Raw genomic sequence first — 18,853 nt, forward strand, 5'->3', positions numbered from 1 at the left:
AGAACTCGGATCGAGTTTTCGTTTAGATTTTGAAAGAAATGCGATAACTGTGGTGAGTTTTTATAAAAATTGCGGTAATTGCGGTAAATGGGGGCGAAAAAGAAATTATTAAGCGCATTTCACCGCATTTTTAAAAAAAAAACTCACCGCGAAATTAACCGCAATTCTTACAAAAAATCACCGCATCACTTTTTGTGGCAAATTAATATAAAAAATGCGGTGAACGCGGTACAAAAAAATAGTTCACCTCAATTCACCGCATTCCTTTCAAAAACTCACCGCATTGTCTTCCAACTTTTATTGAACCTGATTCTAAATCAAAAGAAATATTAACGAGCTAAGTGAGAGATTGCGCAGTTGAATGAGAAGTTGTAGACATGCAGGAGGTGAACGCTTCCAACCCGTGTACGGAAGTTTTTTGTAAGACTTCCGTTGAATGCAGTGAAAGAAAAATCAACGCAGTTCACCGCATTCACTAAAAATTTTTAATTTTCACCGCATTTCACTGTGTGGTAGGGTTGTACCATATTTATTTCATATTTAGTTGATTTGTACCGAATCATATTAAGTTTGCCCTCGCCTTAGTAAAATTCATATTCCACTTCAGTTAAGTTTGCCGCCGACTAATAAATCAACTTTTCAATTTATTCACATCCCCCACTTTTGTTATAATTTCATTCGTTTGAACTTATCTCACAGAATTCAGTTGTTCTAAATCTTCTTAGTTTTGCAGTCAGAATAATCCTACCTGGATTTGAGAAGGATTTCCACGCCGAAAAATTAAGTCTACATTCGTAGCTCTATTGCAAAACAAAACTAAAAGTGGTAATCCAACAATTTAGGAAAAACATTGATTCGCGCCCCGAATCCAATTCAAATCTCTTAAAGCGTATTCGTGGCTCATATACCTACCTCTGCAGTGAGAGGTATCACATGGCGCAGTCAGCAGTCAAAGAACTTGCACTCCTTGGAGTCGAACCCTTTTGGGAGAAACCAACACTAAAACCACCCTTAAGACGGGATCGCTGGCGGATAATTTTGAAATTGTCTATCCTGGCAAAAGAGGGTATTTCGATCAACACCCTACGTGAAGCTCCCCCGGACAAAGTCACCTTCCCTCCAGAACTTATTTACGAGGATAATATTGAGAACAGTACGTCTCAGAGCGAGAGAGATCGAAAAACTCGGAACGAGCAACTAAAGAATGCGCGGTTAAATCGTTGTCAGAAGATAGAATTTGTCGGTATACTGTGTGGCGACAAACCTTGGAAGTTCTGCGACAACAAAGCTGTGTCTTTGACTTATCTTAGCCTGGGAATGGAAGGAGGACGAATATTTGGTTCCCAAGAACCAAATATCCAGATTGATCGTGTAACAACAAAGGATCTTTGGGAGAGTCTGGATCGGGTATTTGCAAAACAACGAAATATCACCTTTGATCGGTATACCTTCCTAACCAGGAAACAATTGAAAGGAGGGCCTGTAGAAAATGGTTGTCTCCAGGAACTACGGTTGTCTCCGGGAACTATCTTTGAACTGCGACTTGGGAAGTCATGAGGAATAAATCATTCCTTACGTTTTCATAGCCAAGTTGCAAGACGGCGAGATCCAGAGAGAACTGCTAAAGGAGACGAGAACGGCTCAAAAGGCATTAGAAGTTGCCATTAATATTGAGATGGGCATACAAAACCAGTTGAAAATATCTGGAATCACCATTCATTCGACGACCAATGAGATCACAACTACATCTGTAAACAATATACAAGGATCTTGAAATAGATGGCGACCTTCAACCAACCGATTCGTGACACCTACAACTTGTCCAAACTTTGGCTAGGGATGGTCTGCTGCACATCGACAAAAATGTTCTGCTGTTGGGAAGAATTGCAAAAACTGCGGTATTGCCAACCACTTTGCGAAAGTTTGCAGAAAACCTAAACACTCATACAAGCCGAAACCCAGAGTAAACAATGTAGATGATTCTATTTCTGAGGCGGCAGCGGTGGGTACTTCAGCAACAGTCGGAGAACAAGTTAACCATATAGATAGATTGCTCCAGAAGCAAAGTATCTACGATGCTAACTACGATTCGGATTTTGATGACTATGATGACAATTGTGTTAATACAATTTCCATTAAAAACGATACTAGAGAAGTGGAGCCCGTGAACTTTTAAATTTGCATCGGGAACACAGTACAAAAGCTGTAGTGGATTTGGGAAGCGTGTGCACTATAATTAATAAAAATCTTGCAACTACAGTAGTATCAGAGTGTAAAGAAAGCTTTTGGATACAATCACCAGAGAAACACGATCTAAAAACTTTTTCTAATGATCTAATCAAAACAATTGGAGTGATGAAAACTTCAATCAAGTGTAACGATTGGGTCGCTACGGGTGTTAATGTGACAGTAGTGGAAGATGGCCATAGACCCATAATCGGACGAGATCTCTTCCCAAAATTTGGCTTTTTGCACACCCAAATAAAACAAGTTGCAAATGTGGATAAAAGCCAATGATTAATTAGGAAACGGATAGCGTTTGAATTCCCAGGTCTAATCTTGCGAATCGTTAAAACACTCTGTTAAATCTATGCTTCTCAAAAATTTTAGACCTACACACCAAAAAATTCGTAGGGTCCCAATTTATTTACAACGCTTAGTTAATGATGAACTTAAAAAGTTACTTGCAGAAAACCACATCATAAAGTTAAATAGTTGTTCAGATAAAAATTACATCTCACCTATAGTTATCACGGTAAAAAAAGACAAAACTGTTAATTTAGCCTTAGATTCAAAAATCTTAAATAAATCTATCCATAAAAATAAATATCATTTGCCGAATATAGAAAACTTAATTGACACAATCCAACAAAATCTAAATACAAATGCGTCACTGAAGCAGCATATTTTTCAACATTGGATTTGAAGTACGCATATAGTCAAATTAATTTAGACCCGGAAACGGCTAGCAATGCGACTTCAATATTATTAGCGGTGAGGGTACTGGTACTTAGCGCTTCACTACAGAAGTTTACGGATTAACAGACATGCCAGCAGCTTTCCAAATAGTAATGGACTGCACACTTGTTAGACTAAATAGCATTCATTGTTTCTTAGATGATATTATAATAGTCAGCCGTGGCTCTAAAGAAGAACACCAAAAGTTAGTCTATAAATGCCTAAAAAAATTGGACGACGATAATTTGAGAATAAATTTACCTAAATGTCATTTGGCTACAGCTGAATTAGAATGGTTTTGTCATAAATTTACACAATCAGGAACCGCACCACTTGAAACTAAAACAGCAGCAATTTAAAATTTAACAGCACCTAAAAATTTAAAACAATTACGATCATTCTTAGGTTCAGTTCATTATCTAGGTAAATTCATTCCTAATTTATCTCCATTATGTCATCCACTTAGACCATTGCTTAAAAAGAATACGAAATTTGCTTGGAATGATGAATTGGAAACTCATTTCCAATCAAAAAGAAACTCGCAAAGGCAACAGAAAACACACATTATAACCCACACTTGGAAACGCGGATCAAATGCGATGCATCTAGAGCTGGACTAGGAGCAGCACTAGAACAACGTTCACCGACAGGTTGGCATACGGTTGCATTCGCGTCACGTTTCCTGAACTCAATTGTGGAAAGTTACAGCGTAAATAAATTAGAATTATTAGGGGTTGTGTGGTCTGCAGAATATTTTAAATATTATTTAATCAACAAATCATTCACAATCATCACAGATCATCGAGCACTACTTTCTATTACGAAAGAACACCGATCTAACAAATGATATAATAGTCGTTTAACCCGTTGGGTGGATCGTCTTTTACCCTTTCATTTTAATATTGAACATATACCAGGCGCAAAAATGGGGCTGGTAGATTACATTTCTCGCTAACCAAATCAAGAAGCAAAAGTTACAAACAAATACGATGAGGAATTTGCGGTAGCAACAATTACCCGCATTTGTGACGCTATTGCAGCAAATTATGTAAGTACCACACTGCAAAGCTGCCAATCACAGCACTTCGGCAGCGTCAATCACACACATTCCACACGTGCCTCGCATCCTCAGTCAGCAAACTATGCCAATTTGTTTTCTGCTACTAATCGTAACACAACTCAGTTGCTCATTGATAATTCTGCAAACACAGCTCAGAAACACGTAAATTCTAACTTGCATAAAAATTCAACTCAAATCCAACATCATTCTATTTTGCAAACAAATACAACGCAAATACACCCACATTCTCAAGCAAATATGAGTAGCCCGAGGTCAATTCCCTAAAACCCTCCTACCCACAGCATTGTCACTTTTCAATCTACACCGAATTCGGCCGTGAATGCAACACACTCTTACAATGAAGGTCAAAATTCACCCAACCATAACACAGTATTCACCAAAGGATTTTTGGCTGTACTCACAATCAAGGATGCAGTCCTCAAAGAAGTGCGAGACAGTATCCTCCAAAATGACGCACAACGCTGCAAGGAGAAGAACCCCTACCTTTTCTCGTTTTGGAGGGACCTGCATGTTAGGTCCGGCTGCGTCTGCATAGAAGAACGTGTGGCAATACCACACTCAATCAAGCACGCTGTGTTAGAAAGCCTTCACCTCACTCACCCTGGCAGCTGGGGTATGATTACCCTTGGGCAGTATGTTTAGAGGTTTCGAGTTGTTATTTCAAAGGATGTGCAAACAAATTTGAATTATCATCCTTTCGAACATTTCTTAGAAGTTGTTAAAATTTTCATGCAAGAGTAGTATTAAAAATGCCTGTATTGTAACGGAAGGGGGGACTTGTCCCCCCGTTATAATACCGGCATGGCCTTTTTTAGGTGTGTGGAATTAGGAGTGGAAAATTTTCTGTGCTACGTAGAACCGCAGCTGCAATGCACAAGAACAATTTGCTTACAACTGTAGTGTATTAATATATACCCAATCTTAATTTATGGAGAAAAATATTTTGCAAATTTTACTTGCAATTAGTAGTAAAATTGCCTGTATTGTAACGGGGGGGGGGGGTGGGCACCCGTTACAAAACCAGTATGGCCATTTTTAGGTGCCCTTGTCGAAAACTTGTAAAATTTTTCGAAAATTTTGTTTCCCGTGGTTGGCGAAGACTTGTAATTTTTTTTGAGAATTTGGTGTTCTGAGTGTGGTGGAACTTGTAAAATCTTTGGAAAAAATTTGGTGCGGTGAATGAGTGAAACTTGTAAAATTTTTCGAAAAATTTCGATTTTTTTTTTTAAATTCTGAATCCTTTTTCTAGCCTAATGAGACTAATGAAGGACTGAAAATCAAAAGTGACTAACCTGATGGAATACTGAGGTAAGGGAAGAAAAAGATAGTTAAAATTTGATAAGTTTTTGTTCCAATACAAGAAATTTAATAGTTTTGCAAGTCTGAGACCGCACAAGTGGTATTATTTTTATGGGTTTTATTGCCCACATGATTGAATTAACAAGCGAGTGCGATAACGAAATTGGAGGTTTGTTCAATTTCAAGCTTGGAGAGATGTTTCAAGTAGAAATTCGAACTGAAAGTAGCGCATGAGAATGAATGGGGAACAAAATATCGTGAAATTTGACCGAAAAATAGAAGAAATTAGGGTTTCAAATTTGTCTAAAAATTGGTTAAAAAAGTTATTTTATCGCTTCATTATTGTGTCGGGAAATGCTTGATATGGGGGCCAATTGAATTTTGGTAAAAGTACGGGTTGAAAATAGTTTAAATGGAGCGCTTAAGGTGTATTTTTGAAGCCATTTTGCGTCAAAAACAGACAAAAACAGACAAAAATTGCAAAAATTGCTGTTTCTTTGTAGTAAAAACTTTGAAAAAAATGTTCTTCGCCGCCAATAAGCGTTTTTATACAATTTAAAAAATGTTTAAAGATGCTAGGAGAAATACTGTTAAGGTATTTATACTGTTATGGGTTTATATTCAATATTTTTTAGTGATAACTTGTACCTACATTTTTTGTATTTTTTGATGAAAGGCCAAAAATGTGCAAAAGTTGTTAATTTTTGAGGTAAGAATGTAGAATAAAATGTTCTATGCTAGTTATAAGGGAGTATGCAACAAAGTTTTATAAGATGAAAGTTTGCTCGAACAATTAATAAAGAGTAATTGGGTGTTGTTTGCATGTTACTTTTTGTCAATTTTATGACAAAAAAGTAAAAAAAAATTGATTTTTCTTGGGCGATGAATGTAGAATAAAGTAATGTTTCTTAGTTGAAACGCAATTTGCAATGAAATTTTGTCCTTTAACATCTTGGCGAAACAAATAAAAGTGATTATTAGGGTGCTGAATATATATGTTTTTTCCTTACTTCTTATGTTGTTTACTTTAAACTATCACTATTTTGCAAACCAAATGTTATAAAAGAACTTTCGGCTAAAACAGCTGACGTCCTATTGTACAGTATTCATTGTACAAGGTCATTCTAATCATTGGCGCTGAAATTGTGGATAAAAAAGTGTGAGAGATTAAGAACAAAAAAAAGAACTGTTTTGACAATTTTGCCGGCGATTAACCCATTTATGATTCTATGAAAACTTCTTTGAAGTGTTCATGTATGACTTCATTACATGGTAAACAAAACTTGGGTGTGGCAACCATAAAAGTAGGCTGAGTTTGAGTTTGAGTTCTATTTTTAGCATATCTGTGCAATCGACCATGTAAAGCCAAAGTGAGGAAAAATGGTCTTAAAAAGTTTTATTGGTATTGCATTTTCTTTGCAATTCAATTCAAAGCAAGCCGCATTTCTTAATTTCCTCTTACAGCGTGTTGATACCATTATGAGTGTATTTCTTGTCGACAACGGAAACAAAGTTATGACTGAAAAATTTTCTTTTCACAATAATAGTGACTTTTGCCACGAAATTTCGTGCACTAGCAAACGAATTGTTGTTGCTTTCTGTGAAAACATACGAAACAACGGGAGCATATATTACTCTGCGACTCTTCAAAAAAAATTATGAGAAGTTTCGTTTTAACCAAAAAATAACTCTCTCAGCTGCTGAATTTGATCTTCTCGGCCAGAAATTAAAAACGATCCAAGATCTATCGTCTCGAGGAACTGCAAAGAAAATTAAACGAAGGCAACGATCTGGTTGTGAAAGGGATCTCGAAGAAAGACCTCATTGCGAAGGTGGAAGAGCGAAAAAAATCACGACAAAAAATAACAATTAATGCAAGTGAAAGTTACAAAGAAAATTAATTAGCAAAATGGTGGAGGCAATGTTTGAGCGCGCACCGGAATATTTTCACCAGTTTGCCAAACAATATCTTTACTTTATATGTCGAATTGAGCATATTTTTGAAAATACAGTAACAAAGAACTTTGCATACAGCTTGCATATGAATGACGACTTTTGTAAAGTACCTGGATCACATTATCATGTTAATGCCTCCAATGATCAACTTCCTGATTCTTTCAAGTCTACAGCATCCAAACCATTCATTATACCTTGTCTCTTCAGCTGTTTCAAACTGCTTATTAAAACTAACTTAACAAATACAGTTTTTCGTGGAGAAATAATGAACAAAATTAACGAAGCGGTGAACTACAACGTGCAATACCAGTTGAACTTTGCAAACTCTAAGAGAGAACTACCTAACGTTGATTGTGTTTTCACCAATAGTGTTCAGACTCAAACTAACTTTTTGCCTACTTGCACGGTTGATAGATTTTATAGTTTTTATAATGGTGGTCTGTACGGTGAGCTTTCCAAAATATTTGATATATTAAATAGTGGCTACGGTTGTTTGCATGGCGACAATAGTTTGATATTCATAAATTTTAATATGGAATCGAAATCTTCTAAATAATAATTATGTACTTGTTTGTCTTTGAAAAAAGAGTTGAGCAAAAAATTTATATAAAAATGTTAGAGCGCATGATTAGCAAAGCGTAGCAAATCATTATCGTTCATATTCAACAATAAAGGATATTCGTAACCACATCACATGCACAAAAAAATGCAAAAAAGTCCACAGAGTTTTGAGTTTTGATTTTGAACTGGCTTAAGTTTGAGTACTTGAGTTACTTCATTATAAAACTGTATCAGACGGGAATACAGTATTTGGTAGTTTTGTATCGGGATTCCAAGCTGGTCAGCCAAATAAACTTTGTTTTCGTGAAACAAAATAGCCATCCAATGAGTGCCTTCATATAGCGCTGGTGAAGCATTAACTATATTAAATCCTTTTCCTGATAATTTTGTAAAATTGTCTGCTGCAAAAACTCCATAAAAATAATATTTCAATTGAGTACATTTTCACAACAAATAGCGTATTTCATCACTATCCATCGGTGGGGTAGGTGATAATTGAGTTTTTTGTCACCTTTTGTTCCGAAATAACGTAAAACGTTGAGCTTCTTTCACCCAGAAATAGAATTTATACGTTAGCCGCCAAAGCTCCTTCAAATATAAGTTGAACAGAAATTGAGCAATATGTAAGTTCTGGACGAATGAAATCATGAGAAGCATCTTGCGTTGAACTTAAGTCAAAAGCTAGAATAAACTGATTGGGATAATTGTCCAGAGTTATGCCATTCCCACCTTTGTCAAGAAAATCCAGGGCTTCCAGAGTATTGAAGTAAATGCGGTGGTTAAAAGTTTTTGAGACCGGAGTTCCAACAATAGGTTGACCATTTCTATAGACAACAATCTGGCTCAAACTGAATTTCTGGTAGTGAAAAGAATTAGTGCGATTAGTTATCTGTTAGCCAAGATATACTTGATTTGTTGGCATTGCAACTATCATACGTCGAACAGGTTCTTTCAAGAAAATATCCTCATGGCTTTAACTTCTTATTCCAGTTGTAGCTAAAAAGAGTTTGTGAAAATACTTCTGTATAGCGATACACGGCAGGTGTTTTTTAGTAAAGTCAAAGTTGTCAATTTTCTGACGTGGAGATTAGCTTAAATTAATTTAACTTTGTAATGTTTGTTTGACTCTGAAATTACAACAGAATCATTTGTAGACCTTCTAAATGAGATTTGCAGAGTAACAACACTAAGTAATTGTTTATCACAATTTAAAATATCATTCGCCGGCTTTCCAATAAAATAGTTTTCCTGGGAATTAGTTTTTCTGGCCGCTACCTCGTTTGCGCGACCGTCGATGCCATCAATTTTAGCTGGCTCATCCACATAATAATATCCCTGACAAGCTATCCATGTGCTTTTTGCAGTTTTTCCTGAAGAAAATTCCGTTTCAATGAATGCTTTGTGCGCATAGTTTCCGTTTGTGTTGGAAATTTTAACACCGTTAGCAGATACAGTGCATTCTGAAAATAAATAATGTAATGCGTTGTTGCTAAAACATGGCCAGTCTGTATTTGTAGCATCAGTTCCTCTCCTTAAATCGCCGTCATCATTTCGGGAGATTTTGCATTTATTTTCAAGGAGAAGTTTTTGTAAATCTATGAGATTGTTCCTATCGCCCAAAACTTCAAACTCAAGCATTGGACCGTCCGGGTATATGATGGTCCAACTTTTTGAGTAAAAGCATTGTCAAACGTAATAAGCAGAGGCTGTTTTTCAAACAAATCAAGTGTGGTGTGTGTTGCCTCTGTGGGCAGTAAATTAGTAATCATTTTGAACTTTAAAAAAGAAATTTGACCGACTTCTCGTCAAAGAATTCTTCTTACGAATGCCTTGTTTTGGCTTTTCAACGTAGGTTTTTAATTTACGCATTCTTCTTGTTTTTGATTCCTTCACTTGCTTTCTTACAGTCGACTTGTTTGCTTGCTTTGGAGACTTTTTCTTTATAACAACATCTACCAGCTCAGGAGCTGTTCAAACAATCAATTCACGTCCAATCTTTTTGGCTGCAGGCCAAAGAAACTTTCTTGCAATCGGTAATGCGGCTCTGCCAATACCTGCTGCTAAAGCCCCAAAGCCACTTCCTCGTTGGCGATAGTGTCCTGAAAAGTATGTTGACACCGATTTCTGTTTATAGTAGGCTTCCATTTAGTCGAATTTTTTAAAATTTAAAGTCAAAACAACTTTTCCTTTTCCAGCGAATGGAACTAATTGTCCGGTTTCTGTCCGCAGTTAAATTTCAATTGACTGAAAATTTTTTGATGATAACTTTTTGTATTCCAAATTGCTGGAAACATTTCTGTGTGTTGGCTCTATTTCGCAGGGGCTACCGTTATTCAGGCGTTGTTTTGAATCAATGACTCGAATAAGAGGAGCTTTAGTATCACCTACGTAATGATACTCAATTATGTTAACGTAAAAAAAAACATTTGCTTCCCTGCAGAAAAATCAAAAGGATAATCACCAGCAAAAGATTTTTCTTCGTCATCTGCCATGGTCAGATTTTCAAAAGTTTCCAACATCTTGTATCCAATATTATAACCAGACCCACCATGGATACCGTTGAAACCTAGTATACTCGGAATTTCGTTATCCGGGAAAGTATATCTTTCTTTTTTACCAAAAAATAGGAATTAACTCCAATGATTTTGTTAAATTGATAGTCAAAATGAGGCAATCCAGTAGCTGTTTTTAAGGATCTCAAAAAATTTTTCATAGGAACCAATTCCAATGATAGCTTGTTCTCCTCCGTATGGTCTGGAGACAGCATCAAATGGAATACTTTTCTCATAAAACTTGCGGCCTTCAGAAGAAAATATCTTTAAATCACTTTTGTTCACTTGATTTATTTTTGCCGGGAAGACAATTTCACTTATCGCAACTAGCCAATCCCCCTTCAAATTAATTTCTTCATTGAAATTATTTTTGAATGAGGACAACGCATTTTGAGGAAAAATATTCATAGATGCTGATGAAACTAAGTGAACGTGAATTCATTCATGTTTTGTTATTTCACTACTATTGTCTCTAACTTTGACCAACTCTAACTCATAAAATTTTTTTTGACTGGTTCTTGGGATGTGTCAACGAGACTATAAGTAGGGGGATTTCTTTTAGGTATATCGTAAATCTCGAAAACTTCGTTGGTAAATGTTTGCTTCATCCTTTTCAAAAAGGAAGATCCGCTTTTGATATTCTCACAAAGTCCTCAACGTAAAATTTTGGTCGACGATATAGTTTTGCTGACGTATTAAGAATTAATAATATCAAGTCAGGAACGTCTTTTTTTTGTCACTTTATTGGGCGCCAATTTCGTTACTCTGTTGACTCTAATGAGTTTGTGTTAATTGAGTTAATGGGTTGTACAAAGCTCTGCAATTGATTAATATACGAGTATGTCCATTTGTCCTCTAAATACTTGTATATCAAATTCTTGAGCGGTCGTATATTTCTTTCCGCAAATGCTGATATATTCTCGCTGAAGGTTTTATAAACTTCAATTTTTTTTCTGACAAAGATTGCCTAAGGAGCCCTTAGTTTCTGTACCAGCATCTACTCACACTTTTTTAGTTTGCTTCTTTTTTATCATTTTTTTCAACGCATCTGCTGTTGTTGTGGCGTACTTTGAATTTAAGGGTTCGATTTGTAGATAAAGTGAAAGACAGTCTTTTGCAAACAACAAATATTTCACTTTTTTGTTCTCTTTTGCTAATTTATCCACATAAGCCAAGTCTAGCGACCAAATCTTGTTTATGTCTTAAGCAATAACTTTCAGTGTTGGAAATTTTTTTCTATATTTCTTAGGCTTTGTGAGGGCATTTTTACCCTCTAGAAACAATTTCACCTTACTTGGTTTCAATTTTGTGCTTTTTTGAAGATTTTTTACGCTTCCGTATGCTGCGGGACCGTTCGTATACTTTAACTCAAGCAATTTTTTCTCATTCGTCAAAAGAGTCCCAGTTTTTATCCTCTTGCTGAGTTCTGTTTTCCTTTGAGGATTCGAAACAACTTCCGACGTCTGATGAGTCCTCTGTAAGTAATTGACTGTTTTCTTCGTGCTTGGTTCTTTTTGGCGCAAAAGTTTTCTGTTTCTTTTTTTGTTTGTTAGCTCTTTGAGTTCTTTCCGGATCGCAATTTTAGCATTACTGTTGATCACCAAGTCTTCTTTTATATTTAAGGCCTCTAGAATTTTGAATAATCTGGATTACTTAGTTTTTTAGTTGGTTGCTGCAAATCATAGAGAAAAATTGGGATATTTATTCCTGTCGCAGTTCCGTCAACAATGAAATTTTCATTTTCGTCTATAACAACGTTTTTTGATTGTTTAATGAGTTAAACTATTTTTTCCGTCCTGGTAACGTGCGGTGGCGCTAGCTATGTTGAGATTGTGAAAAATTTTGTCCTCATGTACTTTTGACAACTCAGTGGGATCAGTTGTTTCCCTCGTATCAAAAATTTCTGGGTTCTCTTTGTCAGTGTTTTCATTTGTTCGCGTACGGTTCAAAACGAAAATTGAGCACCTCTATGCTGAACTCTGGGATCATTCAGAATTTATGAGGAATATGGTTGCTCCTCATAAACTGATTTTTGGGAAGCAAAATAAACTTTTCAGCAGTTGAAATTGCTTAACTCAAATGGCTGAAACAAAATTCAATAATGAGCTGAATCAGTTCAAAACCGGTTTTGATAGTAAAAGTGCCCGTCGTTTATCCGTCGATGAATTTTTCTTGAGAACGCCTCCAAATATGTGTTTGTGATTTTCTAAGTCTCTTACTTTCACTCTAACATGGCCCAGTAAAACATTGTGAAGACATTCACATAAAACCAGTATAACATCACTATCATAACTACGCAAATATTTCCTTAACTGGTTTGGCTGTAAATGTACCATTTGCTTCAGTATAGATAAATTTTTCTCTTTCTTTGTTTAGTGGAGTTGTTTCTGCTCTACAAGATGTAAGATAAAAAACTGTAGGTCCTGGCTCACTAATATTTGAACAGTATCGTAAACAATCAGAAGTTTTTGGGTCAAGATCAATAAGCAAATGCCCAAACTGTTCTTTCGTTGCCAGTTGACAGCAGTGTTTTAAAAATTTAACAAGGTTCAACTGTTTGCCTAAAATTTCAACTTGTTGAATGTCGCGAGCTGATTTGAACAAAAAGATGTGTGTTGTGTTAAAGTCTATTGTACGAGACCACTTGCTCTGTTGATAAAGGTTGTGCTTTACATAAAAAACATTAATATTTTTTTGACTTCCTGCCGTGGCCAATTTAACAAATTCTTTGTCATTGCAAATTTTTTCGCACGAGTCGTCTATTATCAGAAGACAGTATGCAAGGCTATTAAAAAATTCTAAATTGGCGTATTTTTTAAACGTAACGCCAAGTCTTTTCTCTATTTTGATGTATATTTGTTTCATTTCTCTGTATAAGAAAAAATGTTGCTAAATTATGGGAAAAATGTGTTTCCACTATGCATTTTGAAAACTAACTCTGTTTTGCCACAACTTGAAGGCCCTACAACGGCCATGAAGACCTTATCTTGTGTAGATATATTTTTATTTATAGTCTTGGATTCGGTAAAATGTAACCAACTAAACTAGACAATATTGATATCCAAACTGAAGTTTCTTCACAATTTGGTTTAAAAATGGTTAATTTAACAATACAGAGTGATATCAGCAGTAAAATAACAAACATTTGCACAAAAAATACAACTTCTGACCTTGGCAACGTTGTTTGATTGCAAAATTTCCATGAAATTTTGCTGCTACTTTCTTTTTCAAAAAAATTTTTTTCTACAACATCTTCATCTTGATCTTACTGTTACTCCCTCCATCTCGAGTCAAAATAATTTTTTTTGAAAAATGTATTGAGAAAAAAATCACTCTACATAAAACAATTCATAGCAATTGAACTCAAGTAGAAAGTCTTTCATATGAACCATAAAGCACTACGAGAGAATCTCAGTTTTGTCATAATGAACAAATTTGTGTGATCTTTCTTCTTTCTCTAAGTGTTGAATCTCCTTTGGCAGTGAAGGATTGTTCTTGTCAATTTCTTCACCAACCGGGTGTTTCGACATTAGTAAGAGTCTCGAAGGACAGACTCTGAGTCGAGTTTTTGACATTCTGTTTTTTCCACTGACAAAAAAGTTCAATATAGTATACTAAATGAGTGAATGAGCGAGTTTCGTCCTCACTCAGCAACAATTTAACTTTTCTCTGTAAAAACTGATTTCCGGTTTTTATGGTTTCGTCTTTGGAAATAGAAGGACTCAGATTCCCTTCCACCGTAATCAAGGCGCAAATTGTTGAACTCGGTGACAAGGGTGCTTCCGTTTTCGTCAATTCCATTTGTTAACCAGTTGAAAAGGAATATGGCTTTTTCTTTTGCACAATATTTGTTGAAAATTTTTTTGCCCTTTTAATTGATTTTGAAAGTTTTGTGTAAAATAGTTCACAGATATCGAAGGACACGCGAGTGAGTTCAGATCAATGATAGATCACTCAAACAAATCTGACAAAAATTTTATTTTTTCCTCTCCCTTAGCGTAGAATATTGCACCCGGATTCCTCAAGCGAACGCTTTGAATTATTTGCGTAAGATTGATATAAGGATAGTATCCTGTGTCCCACTAAATGCCGTGCAACTTTCTAGTCAACCATTGAAAGATTGCTCTTGTTGAGTTGTTAACTCACTATAACTTGTTGGAGTTAAACAAGATACGCAGTCAAGATAGTCCTCAGTGCAAACATCAAGTTCTTTAACAATAAATTTTTCTTTTCTGTGACGAAACCTTTCAACGTCTAACACAACTGTTTTGCTGCTCAGCATTCCAATAAATGAAAAATTGACTGATGAAAAACCTTTATATATGAGCAAAACAAAATACCCAACAAATGACCGCTAAAACAGTTGCTGCTTTTCCACGGAAGCACAAAAGAGTAACCAGGTCCTTGGTTATATGTTTCGTATATGAAACCATCTGCGTCGTGTAAAACAGCGTGCAAACGTAAAAATTTTGAGAGTTTCGAGTTTTTATCTAATGAAGAATTACCTAAGCCAATAATACCACCGTAGGGCGTCAATTTTAGCGCTATATCAAAACCAAACCATGCAATTTCACTAAAATATTCACTTGTAGCCAGAAAATAATTTAACCTAACACTGTTGTTTGGGTATATCAATGAAACCGATAAACAATTTTCGTGGATTTTGTTCAAACAGTTTCTGTATACAATTGGCTTTTCAAGACGCATACCTTCTTGTCGCTAGCCTGGCTGCGCAATAAAATGATTGGAAATATAAGAAATGGGATTATTGTTCATTGCGTCGGGAAAACAATTTACTTACAACAGACAAAATGGGATTTCATTTATTAAGCACCTACTTAACCTTGATCATACAAAAGCAAACTTTTTTGATACCATTTCAAGATAAGGAAGCAGTAAAAAATGTTCCTAGCATATGCTGGTCCTACTTTGTATGTATCCTCATAAATCGTTTTTACAATACACTAGTAACAATACACACACAAAATGTACACATATAGTGTTCAAAAGACGTTATACTGTTGTTTATTCTTGATAAGAAAGTTTTAAATACTTTTGAGTGGTATGCACAAACAAAGGTGTGTAAAAGCAGTGAGGTAAAGTTTTGTTCCAAAGTTTAATAAACCCGCGAGTGTAACAAAACACTGTTGCGAGAACACATGTTAAAAACCAGACATTAACAAACCCTAAAGCCTTATATATCTTTTGAATTACATAGCAATTCTCATATCAGCGCTGTTTGGTATTTGAACAACATACTGCACTCAGTAATTCCCCTAGATAAGAAAGTAATAAAATTCGGTGTGTACATGCAACATAGCTTACACGGAAAGATTAGAAAGGTTAAACCGAATAGTATATTGAGTTTCAACTAAAGTACAAGGATTTTAGTGTATTGAACTTTTGTGTAAAAACAAATTGAATAATTTTTACAACAAAAACGGAAGGAATTGATTAAACACGCCTTAGTTTAAAATTACACCTGAACTCTAAATTTCCTAATTTTGCATTTAAAATTCATTTGTTCAATTCCAAATTTTATTTAGCAGAACTGTTCCTGGATTTTGACAACAGATTCTTTTTGTTCAATTCAGTTACCAAATTCTACCATAACCAAAAAAATTAACTGTAATGTCTCCTCTAGCCATCATTCTAAAGGCGGAATCGACCCCTGACAGCCGAACAATTGCTTATGAGACTTACAGATAGCAGACTGTTATCATTGTACAGCAGGATTAACAAATAGATGTTTGGGTTACAGTAAATCGCATGGCTGCGCGCATTGTGTTTATTGACTTTATTCAGTCATTTAGATTTGAGAAATGCCTTATGAAAGGAGCTCAATACTTGCTGGATTTTTTAACGTCTTATGTCAGAGAGTTTGTATTTGACCCAGACGCATTGAACAAGGGAGTTCAAAAAAATTTCTACAATTATGACGTGAAAAAAATGCCGCTGTATGAAAATCAAGAAGGCTACTGGAGAGATCTTGAACTGGTTGAAAGCATTTGGAAAATGAAATCAGATATTGAGAGACCAGAAACTTTTAGCGAACCACCAACAACTGCCATGGTTCATGATACCATTGCCTGTACACCTGAAAACAAACCAAATGATGTTTTGAGCAGTGGAAATCTTGTGACTGCACCCGTGATCAAGTGTTTTGCACCAAAGAAACGAAGAATCGATCTCAATTACGAGAATTAAACCAAACTTATTCCTTTGTTGAAATTATTTGTTGTGTATGACATTCTTTTGTGAAGCTGATTTTATAAAATTTGATTATTTTATAATTTAATTCTCAGATCTTTCAGCTCAATTCAAGTATCAAACTCTTGCCAAACAAAGCACTTCATATTATTCGTGGTAAAAGTCACTTTTTTCGTGAAAGGAAAATTTTTCAGTCATAACTTTGTTTCCGTTGTGGACAAGAAATACACTCGTAATGTTATCAACGCGCTGTAAGAGGAAATAAAGAAATGCGGCTTGCTTTGAATTGAATCGCAAAGAAAATGCAATACCAATAAAACTTTTTAAGACAATTTTTCCTCACTTTGGCCTTACATGGTCGATTGCACAGATAGGCTAAAAATAGAACTCAAACTCAAACTCAGCCTACTTTTATGGTTGCCACACCCAAGTTTCGTCTACCATGTAGTGAAGTCATACATGAACACTTCAAAGAAGTTTTCATAGAAACATAAATGGGTTAATCGCCGGCAAAATTGTCAAAACAGTTCTTTTTTTGTTCTTAATCTCTCACACTTTTTTATCCACAATTTTAGGGCAATTTATTAAAATGACCTTGTACACTGAATACTGTACAATTGGACGTCAGCTATTTTAGCCGAATGTTCTTTTATAACATTTGGTTCGCAAAAAGGTGATAGTTTAAAGTAAACAACATAAAAAGTAACGAAAAAACATATATTCAGCACCCTAATAATCACTTTTATTTGTTTCGCCAAGATGTTAAAGGACAAAATTTCATTGCAAATTGCGTTTCAACTAAGACACATTACTTTATTCTACATTCTTCGCCCAAGAAACATCAATTTTTTCACTTTTTTGTCATAAAATGCAGAAAATAACAAAAATTTAACAAAAAGTAACATGCCAACAACACCCAAATACTCTTTATTAATTGTTCGAGCAAATTTTCGTCTTATAAAACTTTGTTGCCTACTCCCTTATAACTAGCATAGAACATTTTATTCAACAATCTTACCTCAACAATTAACAACTTTTGCACATTTTTGGCCTTTCATCAAAAAATACAAAAAAAGTAGGTACAAGTTATCGCTAAATAATATTTAACATAAATCCGATTCCTTTACAGTATTTCTCCTACCACATTTAAACAATTTTTATATTGTATAAAAATGCTTATTGACGGCGAAAAACAATTTTTTTAAAGTTTTTACTACCAAGAAACAGCAATTTTTGCACTTTTTTGAAATTTTGTCTGTTTTTGACGCAAAATGGCTTCAAAAATACACCTTAAGCGTTCCACTCAAACTTTTTTTAAACCGTAATTTTACCAAAATTCAATTGGCCCCCATATCAAGCATTTCCCGACACAATAATGAAGCGATAAAATCATATTTTTAACCAATTTTTAGACAAATTTTAAACCCCAATTTCTTCTATTTTTCAGTCAAATTTCAAGATATTTTGTCCCCCATTCATTCTCAAGCGGTACTTTCAGTTCGAATTTCTACTTGAAACTTCTCTCCAAGCTTGAAATTGAACAAACCTCCAATTTCGTTACTTCGCACTCGCTTGTTAATTCAATCATATGGGCAATAAAACCCATAAAATTAATACCACTTGTGCGGTCTCAGACTTGCAAAACTATTAAATTTCTTGTATTGGAACAAAAACTTATCAAATTTTAACTATCTTTTTCTTCCCTTACCTCAGTATTCCATCAGGTTAGTCACTTTCGATTTTCAGTCCTTCATTAGTCTCACTAGGCTAGAAAAAGGATTCAGAATTTTAAAAAAAAATCGAAAATTTTCGAAAAATTTTAAAAGTTTCACTCATTCACCGCACCAAATTTTTTCCAAAAATTTTACAAGTTCCACCACTCTCAGAACACCAAATTCTCAAAAAAAAAATTACAAGTCTTTGCCAACCACGGGAAACAAAATTTTCGAAAAATTTTACAAGTTTTCGACAAGGGCACCTAAAAAAGGCCATGCTGGTTTTGTAACGGGTGTTCCCCCCCCCGTTACAATACAGGCAATTTTACTACTACTTGCAAGTAAAATTTGCAAAATATTTTTCTCCATAAATTAAGATTGGGTATATATTAATACACTACAGTTGTAAGCAAATTGTTCTTGTGCATTGCAGCTGCGGTTCTACGTAGCACAGAATATTTTCCACTCCTAATTCATATGGTTTGTTCCGTTCAAATTTCGTTATAGGTCTCAAGAAACTA

Source organism: Convolutriloba macropyga, chromosome 4, assembly GCF_964194025.1.
Source record: "Convolutriloba macropyga chromosome 4, txConMacr16.3, whole genome shotgun sequence".
NCBI classification, from domain to species: Eukaryota; Metazoa; Xenacoelomorpha; order Acoela; family Convolutidae; genus Convolutriloba; species Convolutriloba macropyga.